The sequence below is a fragment of the Triticum urartu genome, chromosome 4A, assembly GCF_056163025.1.
Source record: "Triticum urartu cultivar PI428250 chromosome 4A, HENAU_Tu73, whole genome shotgun sequence".
NCBI lineage: Eukaryota > Viridiplantae > Streptophyta > Magnoliopsida > Poales > Poaceae > Triticum > Triticum urartu.
Window position 1 is genome coordinate 290,360,138 of NC_141876.1, and position 25,766 is coordinate 290,385,903.

Consider the following 25,766-nt stretch of genomic DNA (forward strand, 5'->3'; position numbering starts at 1 on the left):
TGCAAAAAATAGCATAGCTGATCATCTGTCAAAGTGTGCTGCGCAGAAGCTTCCTGTGGAACTAGGGAGTTTTGTTCTCCATCTCACACAACGCTTTATATCCCCAGCAATAATGGCACGAAAAAGGAGGAAATTGGACTCCGGTAAGCCTCTCCCGGTAGAGCCGCCGCTCCTGGCAGAGAACCTGCCGGCAACAACTCCTCGCCACCTGCCGGACCACACCCTCCTGCCGTGAACGGGGCATGTGCTCCCAGAGTAGTGGAGGTGCCGCTAGTCCTCGCTGCTAAGCCTCAGGCTCTCACTTGGGCAGGGCACATAGTCCACTTCCTCCAAACCGGAGAGCTTCCCAGCGACCAACATGAAGGTGAAAAAGTAGCCCTCAGGGCCAGTATGTATTAGTTTGTTGATAATACTCTGTACAGAAGAAGGCCCAACGGTGTGAAATTTAAGTGCGTCTGCTGGGAAGAAGGAAAGGAACATGTGGCTGAGATACACAAAGGCATGTGCGGCTCCCACATTGGATCAAGGGCATTAGTTGGGAAAGCACTCCAGCGAGAATTCTACTGGCCCACAGCCCTCCAAGATGCGGTCGAGCTAGTCACTAAGTGTGAAGCATGCCAGTTCCATTCCAAGAAATCCCACCTGCCTTCCCATGCTCTTCAGACAATCCCTTTACCATGGTCATTTTAGTTCTGGGGGCTCAATATCCTCGGCCCCTTCCCCCGAGCAATTGGCGGCTTTGAATTCTTGTTCGTTGCTATCGACATGTTTACAAAGTGGCCGGAAGTGACTGCCATGAGAAAGGTGACTGCTCATTCAGCTATCATGTTCTTGAAAGAATTGGTGTGCCGTTTTGGAGTTCCGACAAGGATTATTATCAACGAAGACACCAAATTCATGAGTCGCGCCTTCATGCAATATGTTCATGCCCTCGGATGCAAGATGTCATTTGCCTCTGTTGCACATCCCAGGAATAAAGGGCAAGCTGAGAGGGTGAATGCTAAAGTGCTACAAGGACTCAAGACAAGAACCTCCGATACGCTATGGAAGCATGGCAGGCGGTGGATCGATGAGCTGCCAGTATTCTGTGGTCCCTCGGAGTGACACCAAATCGAGCTACCGGGCAGACTCCCTACTCCCTGGTCTATGGGTGTCAGATTCAGGGTTTCGCAGACCCTAGAGAGGTTCGAACACTGGGGTGCGTGCGAAGAACTTGTCCTCACCAATCTGCCTGTGCCCCAATCCCACGGCCTAGCTCGACGAACCCAACGGACAAGAGACACAGCAGTTTATCCTGGTTCGGGCTACCTTGCGGTTTAATACCCTAATCTAGCTTTGTGGTGGATTGCCTCAAGGGGCTGAGGATGAACTAGTATAGTTGTAGAACAGCCTCGGGAGGTGAGGTGTTTTTGAGCTCGATGAGCTAGTGGGTCAGAGGGTGACCTGAATGATCCGTCCCCCTCTATGGTGGTGGCTAAGTCCTATTTGTAGTGGCCTTGGTCCTCTTCCCAAATTTATGCGGGAAGGGATCCTACAACGGCCAAATTTGAAGGGAGACAATTAGTACAAGTTATTCTAACAAAAGTGGTCTTCGCCTGCAAAAGCCTCTGGTGGTGACGTCGCAGTGGGCTCCGCGATGACCTCCGTCCTGCCATCCTGGTGGTCTTGGTCTTGTTGCACCTATATGGAAAACTTTAATTGATTCCTCGGGACCCCGCGCTTGCGCTTTCCTCCTTAGCACCCAAGAGGAAACCGGTACACTGCACCCTCTGGCGCCCACCTGGCCTTGGTCGTCATGGCTCATGTCATATGTACCTCACGAGGTGCACCTTGCATTGATATCTCCGGTCACCGGGAGCCAGCATAGTGAGGCCGCCCCCAGGGAGGTCTTGGCGCCGTCCGCCTCGTGAGGCTTGGCCTCTCATGAGGGTCTTGGGTTGTTGATGCTTAAGCTGGGTGATACGTCCATTTTGCATCATGTTTTCTTACTGTTATTTACAATGTTTTTATCCATAATAATGTTTTTTGGAGTAATTCTAATTCCTTTTCTCTCATAATTTGCAAAGTACACACCAAGAGGGAAAATTCTGGCAGCTAGAAATCCAGACCGGGAAAAGCTACATCAGGCCACCTATTCTGCACAACTCCAAACAAGCTGAAACTTCACGGAGATTTTTTATGGATTATTTAAGTATTATTGGAGCAAATAACTACCAGAGGGGGCCCACCAGGTGGGCACAACCCACCTGGGCGTGCTAGGGAGCCCAGGCGCGCCCTGGTGCATTGTGCCCTCTTCGGCCCACTTCCGGTGCCCATCTTTTGGTATATAAGTCATTTTGAGCTAAAAAATAAGAGGACTTTCGGGACGAAGCGCCGCCGCCTTGAGGCGGAACTTGGGCAGGGGCACTTTTTCCCTCCGGTGGAGCGATTCCGCCTTGGGAACTTCCTCCCAGAGGGGGAAATCATCGTCATCATCATGACCAACAACTCTTGGGGAGGGCAATCTCCATCAACATATTCAACAACACCATTTTCTCTCAAACCCTAGTTCATCTCTTGTGTTCAATCTTGTTACCGTAACTATAGATTGGTACTTGTGTGTGACTAGTAGTGTTGATTACATCTTGTGGTTGATTACTATGTGGTTTATCTGGTGGAAGATTATATGTTCAGATCCAATATGCTTTTTGATACCCCTCTGATCATGAGCATGTTTATCATTTGTGAGTAGTTACCTTTGTTCTTGAGGTAACTGGAGATATCATGTTGCAAGTAATCATGTGAATTTGATATGTGTTCGATATTTTGATAGTATGTATGTTGTGATTCCCTTAGTGGTGTCATGTGAACGTTGACTGCATGACACTTCACCATATTTGGGCCTAAGGGAATGCATCATTGAGTAGCAATTAGATGATGGGTTGCGAGGGTGACAAAAGCTTAAACCAAAGTTTATGCGCTATTCCTTAAGGGACCGATTGTGGGAGGGTTAATCATAAGTAGGAGGTTTGTTCAAGTAAGAACAGCACCTAAGTACCGGTCCACCCACATATCAAATTATCAAGGTAGCAACACAAATTAAACCAACATGATGAAAGTGACTAGATGAAATTCCCATGTACCCTCAAGAACGCTTTGCTTATCATAAGAGACCATTTGGCATGTCCTTTGCCTCAAAGGGATTGGGCTACCTTGTTGCACTTTTGATAGAGGCAAAGGTGTCCCATCTTTCGATGAGATGGTGGCTATCGTTTTAGAGGAAGTCGACTTTGACGATCCGACTACGAACGTGCGAGGACGTCGCGCCTTAGCAATCGCTAAACCAACTCCGAGGGGTTATTGACCACGCCGGAGCACGATTAACCTGACCGCGAGGGCCTGTTTCCTGCGAGAAAACTAAGAACAAGCAAGAAACTAAGATTGCAATCTGGATATTGCGAATATAAGATGAAATCTTTATTGATCAAGGTGGGGTTCTGTGACGTCTTGGTCTGGTCATTGGACACAAACGAAGTACGCGAAGTTGCAGCTATGGCGAACTTTTAATCTAAACAAAACCCAAAGTCTAAACGATGCCCTAAGGGCTGTATATATGGAGGAGAGAGGGGGAATTTCGTGGCCCTTGGTGGAGGGGTCCGAAACCAACCCTAACTCTTGTTTCCCCACACATACGGACTCTAAAAACAGCCTATACTTAAGTATTTCAAAAATACATGGGCCTGGCCCAATAATAAGGTGACGCAGCACCTAGAATAGCCTCTGGACGAAATTTATTAAGTGGCATCTTGTATATTTCATCCCATGCTTCATGCACTCATTATGGTGGCTTCAGAGTCCTGGAATCATCACTTGTAACTCCGTTCTTGTTCCCCTTCCGCATGCCATCATCTCCATGCTTGAACTTGCTCCAAGGTTCACCTTTCTTGTCCAAGCTAGGCCCTTCATTTGTAAGCAAAACAAATGTATCCAACTTAGGCAGCATCATATTCACATGAACATTAGAACCATTACCAAGAAACGAAAGTACCTGATAATTCAATTGGCATGCGCGAGCTCTAGTAATTGGTCCAGTATGTACATTAGCAGGGGCTGCGGGTGTAACAATGGTATTGATGTCCTCATCATCCTCCCCTTCTTGAAATGAAGTCGTCCTCGACGAAAGTTCATCGTCCTCACCCAAATAAGGCTCAAGTTTATATGCATTATCATTTATTTTCTCTAACACCTTAAAAGGACCATCAGCACGTGGCATTAGCTTTGATTTGCGCAAATTAAGAAATCTATCCTTACGCAAATGTAACCAAACAAGATCTCCAGGTGCAAACACAACATGTTTTCTACCCTTATCTCCAGCAAGTTTATATTTAGCATTCATATGCTCAATGTTTTCCTTAGTTAACTCACGCATTTTTAAATCAATTCAGCATGTTCTTTAGCATCAAAATTAACCTTCTCTGAAGATGGAAGAGGCAACAAATCAATAGGTGCACGAGGTAGGAAACCATACACAATTTCAAAATGGCACATCTTAGTACTAGAATGCAATGAACGATTATAAGCAAATTCAATATGAGGCAAGCATTCTTCCCACATTTTCTTGTTATTCTTAAAAACAGCCCTAAGCATAGTAGACAATGTTCAATTGACTACTTCAGTTTGTCCATCAGTTTGGGGGTGACAAGTAGGACTAAAAAGTAGTTCAGTCCCCAACTTAGCCCATAAACATCTTAAAAAGTGGCTAAGAAATTTAGTATCACGATCTGAAACAAATAGTATTTGGCACACCATGCAAGCGAATAATTTCATGAAAGAACAAATCAGCAACATTAACAGCATCATCGCTTGTATGACATGGTATAAAGTGTTCCATTTTCGAGAACCTATCCACGACAACAAATATGCTATCCCTCCCCTTCTTTGTTCGAGGTAAACCTAAAACAAATTCCATAGATATATCCTCCCAAGGAACACTAGGTACAGGCAAAGGCATATATAAACCATGAGGATTGAGTCATGACTTAGCTTTTTGACATGTAGTGCAGCGAGCAACAAAACACTCAACATCCCGTCTCATCTTTGGCCAAAAGAAATGTGCAGCAAGTATATCCTCCGTCTTCTTGACGCCAAAGTGTCCCATTAATCGTGCTCCATGCGCCTCCTGCAACAACAAAAGACGAACAGAGCTAGCTGGAATGCAAAGCTTGATAGCACGAAACACAAATCCATCGTTAAGGACGAACTTGTTCCAAGTTCTCCCTTCCTTACAATTCTGCAATACATCTTTAAATTCAGCATCATGCACATAATGATCTTTGATGGTCTCCAAACCAAATATTTTAAAGTCAAGTTGTGAAAGCATATTATAACGACGAGACAATGCATCAGCAATAACATTTTCTTTACCCTTCTTGTGTTTAATGACATAAGGAAAAGTCTCAATGAATTTGACCCATTTAGCATGTCTACGGTTCAGTTTTGCTTGACTTTTAATGTGTTTCAAAGATTCATGATCAGAATGTATAACAAATTCCTTGGGCCATAAATAATGTTGCCATGTTTCTAAGGTCCGAACAAGAGCATATAATTCTTTGTCATAAGTAGAATAGTTCAGACTAGGCCCACTCAATTTTTCAGAAAAGTATGCAATAGGTTTGCCATCTTGTAATAACACACCTCCTAATCCAATTCCACTAGCATCACATTCAAGCTCAAAAGTCTTATTAAAATCAGGAAGTTGGAGTAAAGGAGCATGTGTCAACTTATCTTTGAATACCGTGAAGGCTTCTTCCTGTGCGGTACCCCAAACAAAAGGTACATCCTTCTTTGTAAGCTCGTTGAGAGGTGCAGCAATGGTGCTGAAATCTCTCACAAAACGCCTATAGAAACCAGCGAGGCCAAGGAAACTCCTCACTTGTGTGACCGTTTTGGGCTGCGGCCAACTCTCAATAGCTTCAATATTGGCTTTATCAACTTCAATTCCCTGTGGAGTAACAACATAGCCAAGAAAAGATACTCGGTCGGTGCAAAAGGTGCACTTTCCAAGGTTACCAAACAAACGTGCATCACGTAGAGCAATAAAAACAGTACGTAAATGTTCCAAATGTTCCTCCAAAGATTTGCTATAAATCAATATGTCATCAAAGTAAACTACCACAAATCGTCCAATGAAAGAATGTAAAACTTCATTCATTAACCTCATGAAAGTACTAGGTGCATTAGTTAAGCCAAAAGGCATGACTAACCACTCATATAATCCAAACTTAGTTTTAAATGCGGTTTTCCATTCATCTCCCAATTTCATACGAATTTGATGGTATCCACTACGCAAATCAACTTTGGAGAATATTGTAGAGCCACTCAATTCATCAAGCATATCATCTAGCCTAGGAATAGGATGACGATAACGAATAGTAATATTATTAATACCTCTACAATCAACGCACATACGCGATGTACCATCCTTTTTCGGCACTAAAATGATAGGAACAGCACAAGGACTAAGGGATTCACGTATATAACCTTTGTCGAGCAGTTCTTGTACTTGACGCATAATCTCCTTCGTCTCTGCTGGATTGGTACGGTATGGTGCACGGTTGGGTAATGACGCACCGGGAATTAAGTGAATTTGATGCTCAATCCCTCGAATAGGTGGTAATCCCGGTGGCATGTCTTCTGGAAAGACGTCAGCGAACTCCTACAAAATGTTAGTGACAGCAGGAGGCAAAGAGGAAGGCACGTCCTCGAATGAAAATAATGCCTCTTTGCTCACAAAAGCATAGCAAACAGATTTGCTGAAATCTAGATCATCAATATCAGATTTTGTGGCAAGTAAACATGCAGTTTTCAATTTAATTTTAGAAGCAACACTAGATGGTTTATTATTAGGTTTCATTTGTTGCTCAAATTCTTTTGCCACAATCTGATTTTCACTCTTATTTTCTCCTGTTTTGCTTTATTAGCTCTATTAATATCATCTTTCAAAATGGATTCAGGAGTCATAGGAAGCAAAGTAATATTTTTATCCTTATGAACAAGAGTATATTGATTGTTTCTACCATGGTGTACATAATTTTTATCAAATTGCCATGGTCTACCAAGTAATAAGGAACATGCTTGCATAGATACCACATCACAATCAACATAATCAACATATGTAGAGACACTAAAATGCACACGAACAGTACGTGTTACCTTAACCTTGCCGCTGTTGTTGAACCATTGGATGTAGTAAGGATGTGGATGTGGTCTTGTGGTGAGAGATAGCTTCTCCACCATCTCCATGCTAGCCAAGTTATTGCAGCTCCCTCCATCTATGATGACGCGAACAGAACGTTCCTTCACAACTCCCTTTGTATGGAACAAATTATGCCTCTGATTTTGCTCAGCTTGTGTGACCTGCACACTCAAAACACGTTGAGCAACTAAACATTCATACCTGTCAGCATCTTCAGGAGCCATGTATTGCGTCTCATGATCAGAATCATCTCCATCGTATTCTTCACGTGTAATAAGAGCCAAAGTCTCCTCATCATAGTCACTAGCGGAGTCATACCCACCATCCTCAGTAGCAATCATCACATGCTAAGATTGGCATTCTCTCGCAAAATGTCCTCTTCCCTTACAACAACGACAAATAATATCACCTGTGTGCCCTGTTGATGCCATGGAAGAAGAAGAGCTCTGCGCAGGTCAGGTAGGTGTGCTCTTGGCAGATAGTGGTGGTTGTGCCTGCTTTCTTGTATCACGGCTGGAGGTGGCACCTGATGGAGGTGCTGGTGGAGTGGAAGCAGAGGATGCACGTGGTGTCCATGATGAAGATCGACCTGCAGAAAAGGTAGTTCGCGCCAATGCCTGTCGATCCTGCACTTCACGTTCAGCTTTACAAGCAAGATGGAATAAACGAGTGATATTAGTATACTCCTTATACTCCAAAATGGTCTGAATCTCTCTATTTAATCCACCCATAAAACATGCAAGCATAGCTTCATTCTCCACAACAATACCACATCTAATCATGCCAGTTTGTAATTCCTGATAATATTCTTCTACATAATTTTTTCCTTGTCTTAAGCGCTGCAATTTTTGAAGTAATTCACGTTGGTAATATGGTGGAACCCAATGAGTATGCATAGCAGTTTTCAAAGCAGCCCAAGTAGCTGGAATAGGATATAATCTACAATGTCCAGACCACCGAACACATGCAAAGCTAGTGAAAGCACAAACAGCAGCAGGAACACGTCTCTCCTCAGGATATTGTAAACATGTAAATCGTTGTTCAGTTTCTAACTCCCAAGTAAGATATATATCAGGAACATATCTACCCTCAAATGGTGGAATATTCAATTTTAGTTTAGGGAGATGGTCATGATCTCGTACCTGAGGGTGAGCCCTACCATTGCCATTATTTGCATGTGGACGACCTGGTGGTTGCGGTGCTGGTGGTGGCACGTAGTTCTGATTTTGATCAACCTCATCCTCGTAATCTCGCGCAAAATCCTCCTCCTCCGCATCAGCAGCAGGAGCCACAGAAGTATCAACAGCAGCACCAATAGTTTGGCCAGGTGCAAGAGGGAGACAGCTCACTCGGTGGAGGGTTGTTTCACGATGTGGAGGTAGTCGTTGTTGTTGTTGTTGTTGTTGTTGTTGTTGTAGAGGTGCATTAGGTGCAGATGGTGGTGGTGGTGGAAGACGTGCGAGCAATTCATTAAACCTGTTATCAAGCTTTTTTTCGAACGTCTTCTCCATGCCATCTACCTTCTCCATGGCCTCTTCAAATCTGTTTAGCACATCTTGCACCTGTCCACTCATCATTTGCTGAAATTTATCATGCAACTCCTTATTCGTCATGTTCTCCCAGTCAGTCTCGTCGGCTTGTGATCCTGCCATGGTTAGCAACAATAGAAACACACAAGAATATGATCCTACATAATACTAACAAGAGGTGGTGTTGGTGCCAGAAATCCGTCAAGAAAATCTCAAATTCTTACCAGTTCTTACCCAGTAGTAGGCGGTGATTGGCAACCGTCATAGTCAAAACTCTCAAAGCTTGGATAGAGCGATTACCAGGGAGAGTCAAATGCACGACGTAGATGTATGTGGAGCTGGGAAGGCTTATAATATGGTAGCAAAAAGGGTCAACAATAATCAATTCAGAGATGCAAAGTTGAATAAACGCTCAACGACGGTACTGTGCTGATCCTAGGCTAGACCATGCTAGAGACACGAGCCTAGAACACTAACAAAATCACGGCGTTGCACATAAACAAGGGTGGAGCACGCTCTGATTTTTTTCTTATTTTTTCACTTTTTTTGGCACTTTTTTTTCCTCTTTTTTGGCTCCGCAACAATTTTTTTTTGAAAAAGTCTACAAATGGTCTAAAAACTGCCTAGCCAGAATTTTCCAGACTTAGTTTATTTTTGAGTTTGGAACTATTTTTCTTCTACGGATGGTTCGAAAGTTGGGGAGCCCTACTCTGTCACGACTCGGAGTATCGCATGATCCGGAACTCGAAAACAAAGCAACAAATACTGGACTCGGACTGGTGGCGGAGATGAATCTGGTGGAATCTCGGATTGGTGGCGGCGATGAATCTGGTGGAAATCGGATTGGTGGCGGATATATGTTGCAGGTGGACTCGGATTGGCGTGATGGCGGCAGATATGTGGTGGCGTATATGGACTTGGATTGGTGGTGAATATGTGGTGGTGAATATGGCAGCGGCGATGAAGTTGGTGTGGTGGTGGTATATGGCAGCAGCGATGATGATGATGCGGTGGTGATATATGGCAGCGGCAACGTGACAACCTGTGAACAAAACTCGAAACTCTAAAGGACTAGACGCTAAGACCAGCAGCTTGACACGACGATGCAACCGCAAATTCAACAAAGCAAATACAGAAAAGATTATGCAAAGGCTCAGATTGGTTCGGATAGGATGAACTAACCCTATTTTTTTGGCTTTTTCGTGGACTATAGGTACGAAGAACAGACTCGATCTAAACTACGAAAAACTGTAAAATCTCACCGAGCAACCTGGAAATCTGATACCACTTGATAGAGGCAAAGGTGCCCTGTCTTTCGATGAGATGGTGGCTATCGTTTTAGAGGAAGTCGACTTTGACGATCCGACTACGAACGTGCGAGGACGTCGCGCCTTAGCAATCGCTAAACCAACTCCGAGGGGTTATTGACCATGCCGGAGCACGATCAACCTGTCCACGAGGTCCTGTTTCCTGCGAGCAAATGAAGAACAAGCAAGAAACTGAGATTGCAATCTGGATATTGCGAATATAAGATGAAAGCTTTATTGATCAAGGTGGGGTTCTGTGACGTCTTGGTCTGGTCGTTGGACACAAACGAAGTACGTGAAGTTGCAGCTATGGCGAACTTTTAATCTAAACAAAACCCAAAGTCTAAACGATGCCCTAAGGGCTGTATATATGGAGGAGAGAGGGGGAATTTCGTGGCCCTTGGTGGAGGGGTCCGAAACCAACCCTAACTCTTGTTTCCCCACACATACGGACTCTAAAAACAGCCTATAATTAAGTATTTCGAAAATACATGAGCCTGGCCCAATAATAAGGTGACACAACACCAAGAATAGCCTCTAGACGAAATTTATGAAGTGGCATCTTGTATATTTTGTCCCATGCTTCATGCACTCATTATGGTGGTTTCAGAGTCCTAGAATCATCACTTGTAACTCCATTCTTGTTCCCCTTGCGCACGCCATCATCTCCATGCTTGAACTTGCTCCAAGGTTCATCTTTCTTGTCAAAGCTAGGCCCTTCATTTGTAAGCAAAACAAATGTATCCAACTTAGGCAGCATCATATTCACATGAACATTAGAATCGTTACCAAGAAACGAAAGTACCTGATAATTCAATTGGCGTGCGCGAGCTCTAGTAATTGGTCCAGTATGTACAGCAGCAGGGGATGTGGGTGTAACAATGGTATTGATGTCCTCATCAACTTTTTTTACTACTATCGTTACTTTCTCATTACAAATTATCTTGCTATCAAACTACTCTACTACTTACAATTTCAGCACTTGCAGACATTACCTTACTGAAAACTACTTGTCATTTCCATCTGCTCCTCGTTGGGTTCGACATTCTTACTTATCAAAAAGAGCTACAATTGATCCCCTATACTTGTGGGTCATCAAGGCTATTTTCTGGTGCCATTGTTGGGGAGTGAAGGGCCTTTGGTAAGGAAACATTTATATAGTGTGCTGAAATTTATTGTCACTTGTTACTATGGAAAACAATCCTTTGAGGGGTTTGTTCGGGGTATCTTCACCTCGTCCGGAACCACAGTTAGCTACCCCTCAACCTACTGCACCTACTGAAAATATTGAATATGAAATTCCTTCGGGTATGATAGAACAATTTCTAGCTAATCCTTATGCAGGAGATGGAACCAAACATCTTGATATGCACTTGATATATGTGGAACAAATTTGTGGATTGTTTAAGCTTGTAGGTTTACCCAGAGATAAAGTTATGAAGAAGGTTTTCCCTTTATCTTTGAAGGGAAAAGCATTACCATGGTATAGGCTGTGCAATGATATTGGATCATGGAATTGGAATCGTTTGAATTGGAGTTCCACCAAAAAATTTATCATATGCATCTAGTTCATCATGATCGGAATTATATATATATAATTATTGGTCTCGTGAAGGAGAAAGTGTCGCTCTAGCTTGGGGAGGCTTAAGTCAATGTTATATTCATGCCCCAATCATGATCTCTGAAGAGAAATTATTATTCAGAATTTTTATGCTCGGCTTTCTCGTAATGATCAAACCATGCTTGATACTTCTTGTGCTGGTTCCTTTATGAAGAAGACTATTGAATTCCAGTGGGATCTTTTGGGAAGAATTAAACCCAACTCTGAAGATTGGGAACTCGAAAAAGGTAAAGAGTCAGGTATTAAACTTGAGTATGATTGTGTTAAATCTTTTATGGATACCGATGCTTTTCAAAAGTTTAGCACTAAATATGGACTTTACTTTGAGATAGTAGCCTCCTTTTGTGAATCATTTGTTACTCATGTTGAACTCCCTAAAGAGAAGTGGTTTAAATATCACCCACCTATTAAAGAAGAAATTAAACAACCGGTACCAGTTAAAGAAGAAACTATACTTTATAATGTTCATCTAGTTGTTCCTTCTGCTTATATTGAGAATCCACCTTTCCCTGTTAGGATAAAGGAACATGCTAAAGTTTCAACTGTGGTTAACAAAATCTATATTAGAACACCTAAACCTGATGAACAAATTAAAGTTGAACCTAGTATGGCTATGGATAAATATCTCTTGGAGGAAGATATGGATGGGCATGTTATTTACTTCTGTGAAGAAGCTACTAGAATTGGCAAACCTGATAAGAAAGATAAACATAGACCTGTTGTTGGCATGCCTGTCATCTCAGTCAAAATAGGTGATCACTGTTATCATGGTTTATGTGATGTTAGTGCTAGTGTGAGTGCAATTCCTTACACCTTATACAAAGAAATTATGAATGACATAGCACTGCAGAGATAGAAGAAATAGATGTTACTATTAAAATTGCTAATAGAGACACTATATCACCAAATGGGATTGTTAGAGATGTTGAAGTCTTGTGTGGGAAAATAAAATACCCTATTGATTTTCTTGTTCTTGGTTCCCCACAAGATTCCTTTTGTCCCATTATTTTTGGTAGACCCTTCTTGAACACCGTTAATGCTAAGATAGATTGTGAGAAAAAAACTGTTGGTGTTAGTTTTGGTAATGAGTCTCATGAGTTTAATTTTTCCATGTTTAGTAGAAAGCTTCATGAAAAAGAATTTCCTAGTAAGGATGAATTAATTGGTCTTGCTTCTATTGCTGTACCACCTACTAATCCTTTAGAACAATATTTGCTAGACCATGAGAATGATTTTCATATGCATGAAAGAAATGAAATAGATAAAATTTTCTTTGAACAATGTCCTCTGGTTAAACACAATTTTCCTATTGAAACTCTAGGAGGTCCTCCTCCACCTAAATGTGATCTTCTGTTTGAGTTAAAACAATTGCCAGACACTTTGAAATATGCCTATCTTGATGAAAAGAAGATATATCCTGTTACAATTAGTGTTAACCTTTCAAAACATGAAGATGAAAGATTATTGAAAGTTCTAAGGAAGCACCGAGCCGCTATTGGATATACTCTTGATGATTTAAAGGGCATTAGTCCCACTCTATGTCAGCACAAAATTAATATGGAACCTAATGCTAAACCCATTGTTGATCACCAACGTCGGTTAAATCCTAAGATGAAAGAAGTGGTAAAAACGGAAATATTAAAACTTCTGGAAGCAGGTATAATTTATCCCATAGCTGATAGTAGATGGGTAAGCCTTGTTCATTGTGTTCCAAAGAAAGGAGGTATAACTGTTGTTCCTAATGATAAGAATGAACTTATTCCACAAAGAATTATCACAGGCTATAGAATGGTAATTGATTTTAGAAAATTAAACAAAGCAACTAGAAAGGATCATTACCCTCTGCCTTTTATTGATCAAATGCTTGAAGGATTATCTAAGCACACACACTTTTGCATCCCTGATGGATATTCTGGCTTTTCAGAAATACTTGTTTCTCAACCTGATCAAGAAAAACTACTTTTACTTGTCCCTTTGGAACCTATGCTTATAGACGTAATGCACCTGCTACCTTTCAAAGATGTATGACTGCTATATTCTTTCACTTTTGTGAAAAGATTGTTGAGGTTTTCATGGATGACTTTTCTGTTTATGGGAAGTATTTTGATGATTGTTTAAGCAATCTTGATTGAGTTTTGGAGAGATGTGAACAACCACATCTTGTCTTGAATTGGGAGAAGTGCCACTTTATGGTTAATGAAGGAATTGTCTTGGGTCACAAAATTTCTGAAAGAGGTATTGAAGTGGACAAAGCTAAGGTTGATGCAATTGAGAAAATGCCATGTCCTAAAGATATAAAAGGTATTCGTAGTTTCTTAGGTCATGCTGGTTTCTATAGGAGATTTATCAAAGACTTTTCAAAAATATCTAGGCCTCTTACTATTCTCTTGCGGAGGGACATTCCTTTTGTTTTTGATGATTTTTGGAAGCCTTTCACACACTTAAGAAAGCCCTAATTTCTGCACCTATTGTTCAACCACCTGATTGGAACTTGCCTTTCGAAATTATGTGTGATGCTAGTGATTATGTTGTTGGTGCTGTTCTAGGACAAAGAGTTGACAAGAAACTTAATGTTATTGTGATAGCCTAGCTTATTAGGGATGATAGACTACTCATATCAATAAGGAAATCCTTCTTTTCCGGGAGCCCATTTGGAAAGAACTCCAAAGTTAAGCGTGCTCAGCTTGGAGTAGTTTCAGGATGGGTGACCGACCAAGAAGTTGCTCCCGGGTGCACATGAGTGAGGACAAAGTCCGCAGAAAAGACTAGTATTGATCTGTGGGGCCAGTCTAGATCCTTCTAGGAGTAACGGCCACCGGCGGGTGTGTCCGGGGCGCTACAAGTTGGTATCAGAGCTGACCCTCGCGGTTACACGGATGTTTGAGGACAGGTTCGCGGTCATGTTGTGCATGACGTTTGTGACCCGTCGTGGCACACGGCATGGAACATGTGCCGGACTGGACGCACAGACGTATGTGCCAAGAGGGATTGTTGCTGGGGCCCGACAAGGATGTCGGTTCCTCTGAGTGGCGGTGTATGTGATATCCTGGCTTATTAGGGATGGTAGACTACTCATATCAATAAGGAATTCCTTTTTTTCGGGAGCCCATTCGGAAAGAACTCTAAAGTTAAGCGTGCTCAGCTTGGAGTAATTTTAGGATGGGTGACCGACCGGGAAGTTGCTCCCGGGTGCGCATGAGTGAGGATAAAGTGCGTAGAAAAGACTAGAATTGAACCGTGGGGCCAGTCTAGATCCCGCTAGGAGTAACGACCACCGGCGGGTGTGTTCGGGGTGTTACAAGTTATTCATTATGCTAGTAAAACTCTAGACAATGCTCAAAGAGATTATGCTACTACTGAAAAGAAATTCTTAGTAGTTGTGTTTGCTTGTGATAAATTTAGACCTTATATTGTTGATTCCGAAGTAACCGTTCACACAGACCATGCTGCTATTAAATATCTTATGGAAAAGAAAGATGCTAAACCTAGACTTATAGGATGGGTTATCTTGTTACAAAAATTTGATTTACATGTCATTGATAGAAAAGGAGCTAAGAACCCAGTTGCTGATAATTTGTCTAGGTTTGCAAATGTGCTTGATGACCCACTACCTATTGATGATAGTTTTCTTGATGAGAAGTTAGCTGCAATAAATGTTTCTCATAGTACTCCTTGGTATGCTGATTATGCTAATTACATTGTTGCTAAATATTTACCACCTAGCTTTAAATACCAACAAAAGAAAAAAATTCTTCTATGATTTAAGACTTTAGTTTTGGGATGACCTGCATCTTTATAAAGAATGAGTAGATGGTATTATTAGACGTTGTGTACCTGAGCATGAACGGGGACAAATACTACGGAAATGTCACTCCGAGGCTTATGGAGGTCATCATGCTGGAGATAGAACTGCTCACAAGGTATTGCAATCTGGATTTTATTGGCCTACTCTCTTCAAGGATGCTCGTAAGTTCATCTTATCTTGTGATGAATGTGAAAGGATAGGTAATATTGGTAAGCGTTAAGAAATGCATATGAATTATTCACTTGCTGTTGAACCATTTGATGTTTGGCGATTTGATTACATGGGACCTTTTCCTTCCTCTAATGGGTATACACATATTTTGGTTGCTATTGATTATGTTTTTAGATGGGTAGAAGCTATTCCAACTAGTATTGCTGATCACAACACCTCTATTAAAATTCTTAAGGAAGTTATTTTCCCAAGGTTTGGAGTCCCAAGATATTTAATGACTGCTGGTGTTTCGCACTTTATTCATGGTGCTTTCCGTAAAATGCTTGCCATGTTGTAACGCCCCGAGACCGATGTGCCAGGTGTCCTCCAGCTATTCGCTGTCGTTGCCTTGTCATTGCTTGCGTGTCTTGCATTGCATATCATGTCATCATGTGCATTTCATTTGCATACATGTTCGTCTCATGCATCCGAGCATTTTCCCCGTTGTCCATTTTGCAATCCGGCGCTCCTATGTCACCCGGTGTCCCTTTCTACCTCTTATCATGTGTGGGTGTTAAACATTTCCGGATTGGACCAAGACTTATCATGCGGCCTTGGTTTACTACCGGTAGACTGCCTGTCAAGTTTCATATCATTTGGACTTCGTTTGGTACTCCAACGGTTAACCGAGGGACCGAAAAGGCCTCGTGTGTGTTGCAGCCCAACATCCTTCCAAAGTGGCCCAAAACCCACCTAACCCTCCTCCATCATCTCGGTCGTTCGATCACGATCACGTGGCCGAAAACCGCAACTCAATTGGACTCTCCTAGCTCCCTCTACCTATAAATATGTGTATCCCTCTGAATTTCTCGCGCAGGCAAACCCTAGATCCAACTCCCTCCGCGCCGCCGGACATGTCCGCTCACTGGCGGACACGTCCATCCCGCGCCACCTCACTCCGGCGAATGAGGTGTCGCCACATCACCCCGCACCGCCACCTCAGCCAACCCTGTGCCGCCACCTGTCGCCGCCGCCGTCCCCGCGCCGCCGGGCCCGAGACACCCAGATCCGGCCCGCCCGGCCCGGATCTGCCGCGCCGCCCTCCCAACCGAGCCGCGCCGTCTGCCCCGCCGTCTTCTTCGCTTCCGGTCATCGGAGTTGCTCCGCGCCACCTCGCCGGCGACCACCGCCCCCGCCGCGCTCGCCGCCGCCCGTCGTCTTGCTCGCCGCCTAGCACGCCGTGCCCCGCGCCTCCCGCTGCCCTGGTCGCTGCCCCGCGCGTATTGCCGCCGCCTTGCCTCGGCTTCCGCACCGCTCGTCGCGCGCCCGCGCCTCTTCACCACCCTCGCGGCCGAGCTCTGCTGCTCGATCTCGTCGCTGCTCCGGCAGGCGCTCACCGGAGTCTGAGCCGCCCCTCGCTGGAGTTCATGCAGCTCACTGGAGATCCTCCTTCGTCACCGTATCCGGAGAAGAAGCGGGACCAGGTCCACCAGTCCCTTCAACCAAACGGCTCCTTCCCCACATCACGGATATCCTCATCCCGCGTTGACTTTTCGCGGAGGTAAAATATCCACTAAGTCCCCGAAGTTTCCAGATTCATATGCCCATTTTCATTGCATCATAACTCCGTCACCGTTGCTCCGACTCATGCATGTGGCATATCAAAATGTTCGCCTCGACGAGTACATAATTCCATCTCACTGCATCATTTTCATTTGAGCTCATCTTGATGCCCGAAATGCTGTTGGAAGAGGGCTATGTGATGAATTTGTCAGATCTGTTTCAGCAAATGGCATTTTGTCATTTTTGCCATGATTAATGTGTGCATGCTATGATCCTGAGCTCTACATGTGTTTTGTTATATCCCATGCCATCTTTACAGAGGTGCTTGCCATGTATTTCTGTGATATTTGTGGTGACTAGCACAATCTTGCAAAGTAGCGTAATCGTTAATGCTGATTTCAGGGACTTAGAATTTCACAAAGTCCTTGTCCTGTTTTTGTTTTTATGCCATATGTTCATGTTGTTTCCTAGTGATCCGTGCCTCTTTTGAGGATGATCAATAAGGATGTTTTGTTAAAATTGTGGTGCTCTATCCATCCATGTCTTTGTTTGCATTTATGGAGCACCCTAGCTTGATTCAATCGAGCTCTACTTTTGCTATAAAATGTTCCTGGCAGATTGTTAACTTGTTTAGCGATTTTGCCGAGGTTGTTGCTATTGATCCGTGCATGCTATGTTATTGTTCTTGCCATGTCTAGCTTCTATGCCATGTCTTCTTGATGGGTGTATGCTTATTTTCTCATTCCATGCTCTGTAGTGAGTGCATCGAGCCCGTAAACATGCCTACTCGTTAACTGTTTTGCCATGATCCAGTTTTTCACTAAATCTGAATCTGTTTATGTTTTTGCCATGTTCACATGCTTGCAATTGTATTTTCTGAACCCTTTTGGCTCAAGGTCACTAAGGGACTTTTCTTAAGTGATTTGAGTAGCTTCATGCCATGCCTTGCTTTGCCATGATATGTTCCTGTAGCATGTAGTTTTCATGCTCTAAAGATTGCTACCTGATGATAAATTCCAGACTTGTGTTAATTTCACTAAGTCTGAAACCTGTTATCATTTGCTCTTTTCCCATGCTTGTTTGAACCTGTTATTGAGTGAATTAGCCGTAGCTCAGTGTTCATCTTTTGTCAAGCATCATGAGTGGACCCATGCCATGTATTTTGTTTTCATGTTTGAGTGCCGTAGCATATTTATCTTGATGCATTTAGATGGCTACTTGCCGATTATCGCAGACCGGTGCCATATTTGTTTTGCTTGCCATTTCCAAACCGTGCATCCGATTCCGGCGGTCTTTATATAGATTTCAACCGAAATCACCTCACCTTTCCAGTGGCACTCTTGGAATTCCATGTTGAGGCCAGGTTCAATCATTCCTTGTTAAATCATGCATATGCATCGCATACCGCATCCCGCATATCATACCGTGTTCATGTGTTGGTTGTTTACTATGTTATGTGCTTCTTTCTGGTGTTCATTCTTCAGTTTGGTTCCGTTTACGTCGCGTTTGTGAGGACCCGTTCGGCTAAGTCCATTTGTCTTCTTCATGGACTCGTTCTTCTTCCTTGCGGGATTTCAGGCAAGATGATCATACCCTCGAAATCACTTCTATCTTTGCTTGCTAGTTGCTCGCTCTTTTGCTATGCCTATGCTGCGACACCTACCACTTGCTTATCATGCCTCCCATATAGTTGAACCAAGCCTCTAACCCACCTTGTCCTAGCAAACCATTGTTTGGCTAGGTTACCGCTTTGCTCAGCCTCTCTTATAGCGTTGTTAGTTGCAGGTGAAGATTGGAGATTGTTCCATGTTTGGAACATGGATATTTTTTTGGGATATCACACTATCTCTTATTTAATTAATGCATCTATATACTTGGTGAAGGGTGGAAGGCTCGGCCTTATGCCTGGTGTTTTTGTTCCACTCTTGTCGACCTAGTTTCCGTCATATCGGTGTTATGTTCCCGGATTTTGCGTTCCTTACGCGGTTGGGTTATAATGGGAACCCCTTGACAGTTAGCCTTGAATAAAACTCCTCCATCAAGGCCCAACATTGGTTTTACCATTTTCCACCTAGCCTTTTTCTTTCCCTTGGGTTGGCCAGCCCAAGGGTCATCTTATTTTAACCCCCACGGGCCAGTGCTTCTCTAAGTGTTGCTCCAACCCAGCGCACCGTGCGGGGCCGTCCCTTGGCAACTTGGGTTACGTTGGCTCCCATACGCTTAGCTTATCCGACGTGCCCTGAGAACGAGATATGTGTAGCTCCTATCAGGATTTGTCAGCATAGCGGGTGGTCTTGCTGGACTTGTTTTACCATTGTCGAGGATGTCTTGTAACTGGGATGCCGAGTCTGATCGGATTGTCTTGGGAGAGGGAATATCCTTCGTTGACCGTGAGAGCTTGTGATGGGCTAAGTTGGGACACCCCTGCAGGGATTTGAACTCTCTAAAGCCGTTCCCGCGGTTATGGGCAGATGGGAATTTGTTAATGTCCGGTTGTAGAAAACCTGAAGTTGACCTTAATTAAAATACATCAACCACGTGTGTAACCATGATGGTCTCTTCTCGGCGGAGTCCGGGAAGTGAACACGGTGTTGGAGTTATGCTTGACGTAGATTGTTCTAGGATCACTTCTTGATCATAGTTGTTTGACCGTGCTTTTGCCTTCTCTTCTCGCTCTCTTTTGCCAATAGGTTAGGCACCATATATGCTAGTCGCTTGCTGCAGCTCCACATCATACCTTTACCTTACCCATGAGATCAAATAGTCTTGATCGCGAGGGTGTGAGATTGCTGAGTCCCCGTGACTCACAGATACTTCCAAAACCAGCTTGCAGGTGCCGTTGAACCGTGCAGATGATGCAACCAGGCTCAAGGAGGAGCTCGATGAAGATCTTGTTCTTTATTGTCAGGACCGGATTTTCGGGATATAATTTCCCCGAAAATGGCCCTTGGGCTCATCAGCCCCAGGATTACTGTTAGCTGATGAGGCACCAACTTGATACAGAAATTTCCAAGCAAAGTACATAATATGTAGTACAAGACCATTCTGGCCTATGCGTACAACAATTAGTTTCTAGTGGTTGACGGTGGAAGCGCTTGGCGGATCATCAACGTCTATGGGACTCCATTTCCCACAGGAACAGCTGACCAGGATAACTCCTATATTCGCGATGCTGCTATCACCATTACGTAGGTTCCCGGGCTGTCATCGCAACGTTCCTTTCCACGCAAGAAATCTGGCCAAGACAATAGCCAGGGACAAGCCAGTGAGTACTTTGAATGTACTCGCAAACATTAAGAACACAGGTATAATATAGCCACTGCTAATCATGCTTTAAAATATTCCATGATTACTTTGTCAGTCATAAATGAAGCTCATGATGCATGCAAGCAGGTTAATCATGTCATATATGAATATGCAATCAGCGAGTAGAAATAGAATGCACCGATCGGGTGTCTGAAGCGACGCCTCGAAAGGATAACAATATAAAGTATGCCTCAGTCGGGCGTCTAAGCGACACCACATAAAGGGCTTATAAGTAGATAAAATATCAAGCATGCCACAGTCGAGCGTCTGTGCGACACCGCATAAAGGGCTTATAAGTAAATAAAATAACAAGCATGCCACAGTCGGGCATGTGTGCGACACCATATAAAGGGCTTATAAGTAAATGAAATAACAAAACATGCCACAGTCGGGCATCTAAGCGACACCACATAAAGGGCTTATGTATAAAAATAATCATGGTGAATATCCAGGAGGTAGAACCGTCCCAGGGATACTCAATAATTCAAATAACATAAATGGTTAGTCCATAATAATAATAATCATAATCATCATACATCACAAGTCAGGATCAATATTCTGGTTTAATAATCATCATACATTGGCTCCTCATCTGGTCGAACAAAGGTGAGGGCTCCGGCGATCAACGCCGGCGAACGGCGGCTCCTCGAGGGCATCCGAGGCCAGGGATGGATCCGCCACTCCCAGGAGGTCCTCCCGGTGGTCGACTGGCCGGTGGGGACGGAGGGGGAATCGTCGGCGGCGAGCTCCGCGGTGGAGGGAGCTTAGGGCATGATTGGGGGATTTGTCTCCGCTGGCTCCCGATCAAAATTGAGCTTGGGGTGGACTCACATGATGAAGATTGGGCCTCTGGTGAAGAGAGTGGAGAGGGGGAGGCCCTGGTGGCGCCGGAGTGAACGAGGCAGTGGCGGCAGCCGTGGTTGCCGGAGAAGAAGAAGACGACCCCTCTGGTCTTTCTACTGCTACGGCCAGATCGGTGAGGGAGTGTGGGAGGTTGCTTGAGGGTTTGGTGAGCTCGGGGGGTCCTTATATAGCGATCGGGGGCGGTTCCGACGATGGCCGAGGATAAGAACGCCGGCGACCGCCGTACTGTGCTGCAGGGCGACGTGGCGGCGACGAGGGCTTGCGGACAAGGCTGCGGATGAGCTTGAGCTGTTCAAGGGGGCAGCTGGCGAGCGCTGGTGGCTCGGGCGGTGCCGTCGCTGGCAGAGGCTGCTGTGGCCGCCCGCTAGCCGCCGTTGCCGACCTGACGGTGGCGCTGTTGGTCGCCAGGGGGGCTTGGCTGGTTCCTGCGAGCGGATGAGGTCGGGGGTGCGGCTCTGCAGGTGAGCAAGGGCCGGGGCGCGACGCGGCGACCCGATCGCACACACGTTCAAAACGAGTGCTCTGGGCGCGCTCAGAGCACGCACGGGACATGCTCGACAATATGCCAAGGCATGCTAGGGGCCTCCAAACCACAAGGGAGTTAGCAGGGTGAGGCAATAGGCTAGGTCAAGTCCATGGGACAAGCTGGTTTGGTCAGGGGATCAAGTTCACAATGTAAACTTGAAATCATGCCAAATTTGGTTGTGCACACAGGGTGTTTGACAAAATGCCAAAGGCATCTAGGCAATTCTTGGGGTGGCCAAATTCTCCAGATCAGGGTCTCTTTAGTTGAAAGAGAGGGTGGTGAGGTTAGTTTGACAAAATCAGAAACTTGTTAGTGCAAGTTTTGCAAAATATCAGTTTTGGACAGAAAGAAAAAGGCATGGTTGCATGCACTAAAAATTCTCCAATGGGTCCACTCTTCTGGACTTAAGGGTTTTGTAGCAAGGGCTATAAGCAGGAGAAAGCTCAAGAGTAATAGAGCAAATTTAACTAGGGTTGCAGTAGAAAAGGCCAAACTGTACCAGAAAGCAAAAGAGGTTGATTCACTCAAATTTTTCAAATAACACCACTGGGTTTTTGCATAAAGTTGAATTACATACCACTACTAACATCCCACAATTTTGGTGGAAGTTTTAAAGAAATATTTAATTAGGTTGTAGTGCAAAATTGCTCTCTAGACCAGATTTTTAAACATGGGGTAGAGCTCAAAATATTAAAAGAATGAAATGTATTTTTGCATAAAAGTGAGTTAAAAACATCACATGACACCTCCAAATTTTGGTGAAAATTTTAAATAAATTAATCAAGTGGTTGTAGTTCAAAAGAGCTCCAAAACTAAAGCTTAGAGAGAAATAATTGTGCAAATCAATTCCACTGATAATAGTAATGTTTTTCTTGAAAGGGCAAACAAGTCCAATAATATATTTGGAAACTTTCACTTGGGATAAAACTCCATAAAAAACCAAGAAAAGGGTGGTACTGAAATCAAAGAAAACCCAGAAAGATGAAAAGTTTAATTTTCCTGGCAAAATTTTAATTAGTAAAACAAGGTTAAAATTTTGGGGTGTCACATTTATGTTGTTCCGTTTTCCAGTTGATCAGTAGTGGAGCCCAGTTGGGACGATCGGGGATCTGTGTAGCATCTGGGGTAGTCTTCTTTTATTTTGGTTTCGTAGTCGGACCTTGATTGTATCTGGATGATGTAATGCTTTATTCATGTATTTGTGTGAAGTGGTGATTGTAAGCCAACTATGTCTCTTTCCCTTATGTATTACATGGGTTGTTTGCGAAGATTACCACACTTGCGACATTGCTTTCAATGCGGTTATGCCTCTAAGTCGTGCGTCGACACGTGGGAGATATAGCCGCATCGAGGGCGTAACACAAGTATGATGTTAACCATATAATTGCATCACCTTATTATCCTCAGTCTAGTGGTCAAGTTGAACTTAGCAATATAGAAATAAAATTAATTTTGCAAAGGACTATCAATAGGTCCAGGAAGAATTGGTCTAAGAAATTAGATGATGCACTTTTGGCTTATAGAACAGCATATAAAAATCATATGGGTATGTCTCCTTATAAAATGGTTTATGGAAAAGCTTGTCATTTGCTTCTTGAGTTAGAACATAAAGCATGTTGGGCAATCAAAGAACTCAATTATGATTTCAAACTTGCTGGTGAAAAGAGGTTATTTGATATTAGCTCAATAGATGAATGGAGAACCCATGCCTATGAAAATGCAAAATTATTTAAAGAAAAAGTAAAAAGATGGCATGACAAAACAATTCAAAAGCATGAGTTTAAAGTCGTAGAATATGTTCTTTTGTACAATTCTCGTTTCAGATTCTTTGCAGGAAAACTCCTCTCTGAATGTGAAGGCCCATATGTCATCGAGGAGGTTTACCAGTCTGGAGCCATCAAAATAAATAATTCCGAAGGTACTAACCCGAAGGTTGTCAATGGGCAACGAATAAAGCATTATATCTCACGTACGCCTACTAGTATTGAAAGTAATATTATCCAAAATATGACATCAGAAGAACACATAAACGAGTCCTTCCAGAACACTCCAAAATCGTGAAAATAAGGAGGTACGTGATACGGTAAGTAAACGGACTCCAAAAAATATGCAAAAATATTTTTTATCAGTTTTAGAATATTTTAGAATTTTGGGAATAAAGAAACTTCCAGGAAGCGTCCCCTGGTGGGCACAAGACACCAGAGTTGTGTCCACCTAGGACACCTTCCGTAATCCGTTTTTCTACCTTATACTTGTCCTCCAAGATAAAAAATATATATATATACTTCCCGAACCTGTTGATCACCATATCATGGAGAAATCCTCTATTCTCTTTTTCCTTGTTGTTTTCTGTCAGGTCCCATCTACCATGGCCTCTTCAAGCTCCTCCAAGGACAAGTTCTTGAAGAACGTCATCAACCCATATCTGCGGGAAGTGGAGCAGCACCCTCAGGTCATCGAGATGCATGAGGGTGTGCTTCACCTCCGTGATGTGCCATGTTCAAAGGGGACGGGAACCATGCAGGCCAGGCTTGAAACCGTGGAGCAAGACGTCTTCCGGTGCAAAGGGATGGTGGAGCGTGGGCTCAATGCCAATAACCTCATGATCACGGACCTTTCCCGTGATCTCAAGGTGCATGGCAAGCCCATGAAGGACATCATCTTCACCCTCAACGAGCAAATCAACTTCCTCCAAAGCCAGATCTATGATCTTCAAAACCAAGTCTTTAATATGAGGCGAGGTTTAAAGGTATGAGTTTTGCTGCTAGTTGCAGGACTCGTGAGACTCACTCCTCCTCTCACGATGGTGGACCACTGCCATGGAAATCCGAGGACAAGATCTCTTCTTCACCACCATCATCTTCTTCACCACCAAAGGAGAATTGAGTATCGGGTATGGGAAATCCCCTTGGCTTTCGCCAAGCTTGGGGGAGGTGCCCCGGTATCGTATCATCCCACTATCTTTTTTCTTTTACTTATTTTAGTTCGATCCTTTTGCTTTAAATGAATAAATGTTTAGTCCCATCATTTCTTCTTTGAGAGTTTGCTTAGTAATCTATCCTTGTAATTGTGTGCAAGTTATATAATAAAGTTCAGTATGAGTATTTGCTTTCTTTACTTTCATGTCGCAAATAAAAGAAAAGAAATAAATAGAGAAAAGATTATATACTAATCCTATGGTAGGTGATGGCACCACATAAGGAAAATTATAATTGGAAAATTTTATTAGATATTGAAAAACATAGCATTAGTCAATGATGCAACTCATGAAAGAATTAATAAGGGAAGAGAAGGTTCACATATAAATATAGTATCCTACAAATCTTTTTGTGATTGTGAGCCCTCATCAAAATATTATATGTGAAAATTGTTGACGTTGGACAAGGAAGACAACTTAATGATTTATGTTTGTTCATATTCACACAAAAGTCATATTTTCATAGATCCTTTAACATGTGGTGCTTGCCCCCTATCTTTGCTAGCCAAAAATTCCGCACTAAGTTGAGATACTACTTGTGCATCCAAAAACCCTCACCCAAATCTTATTTTCAAGGGTCCACCATACCTACCTAGGGATTGATCAAGATCCCTCAAGTAAGTTGTCATCTGTGCAAAAAGGCAATAGAAATTGCTTCTAAAAGTGTGGGATCATTTATTGTAAGAGAAAATTGAGCGTTGCACAAACTTGTGATGGCGAATAATAAAAGTGGCAGACTGCATAATAAAGGTCGCTATCACAAGGGGCAATATAACATGACGTTCTTTTGCATTAAGGGATTGAGCATACAAACAAATAAGCGCATGGCAACCTCTGCTTCCCTCTATGAAGGGCTTATCTTTTACTTTTATGCAAAGAGTCAA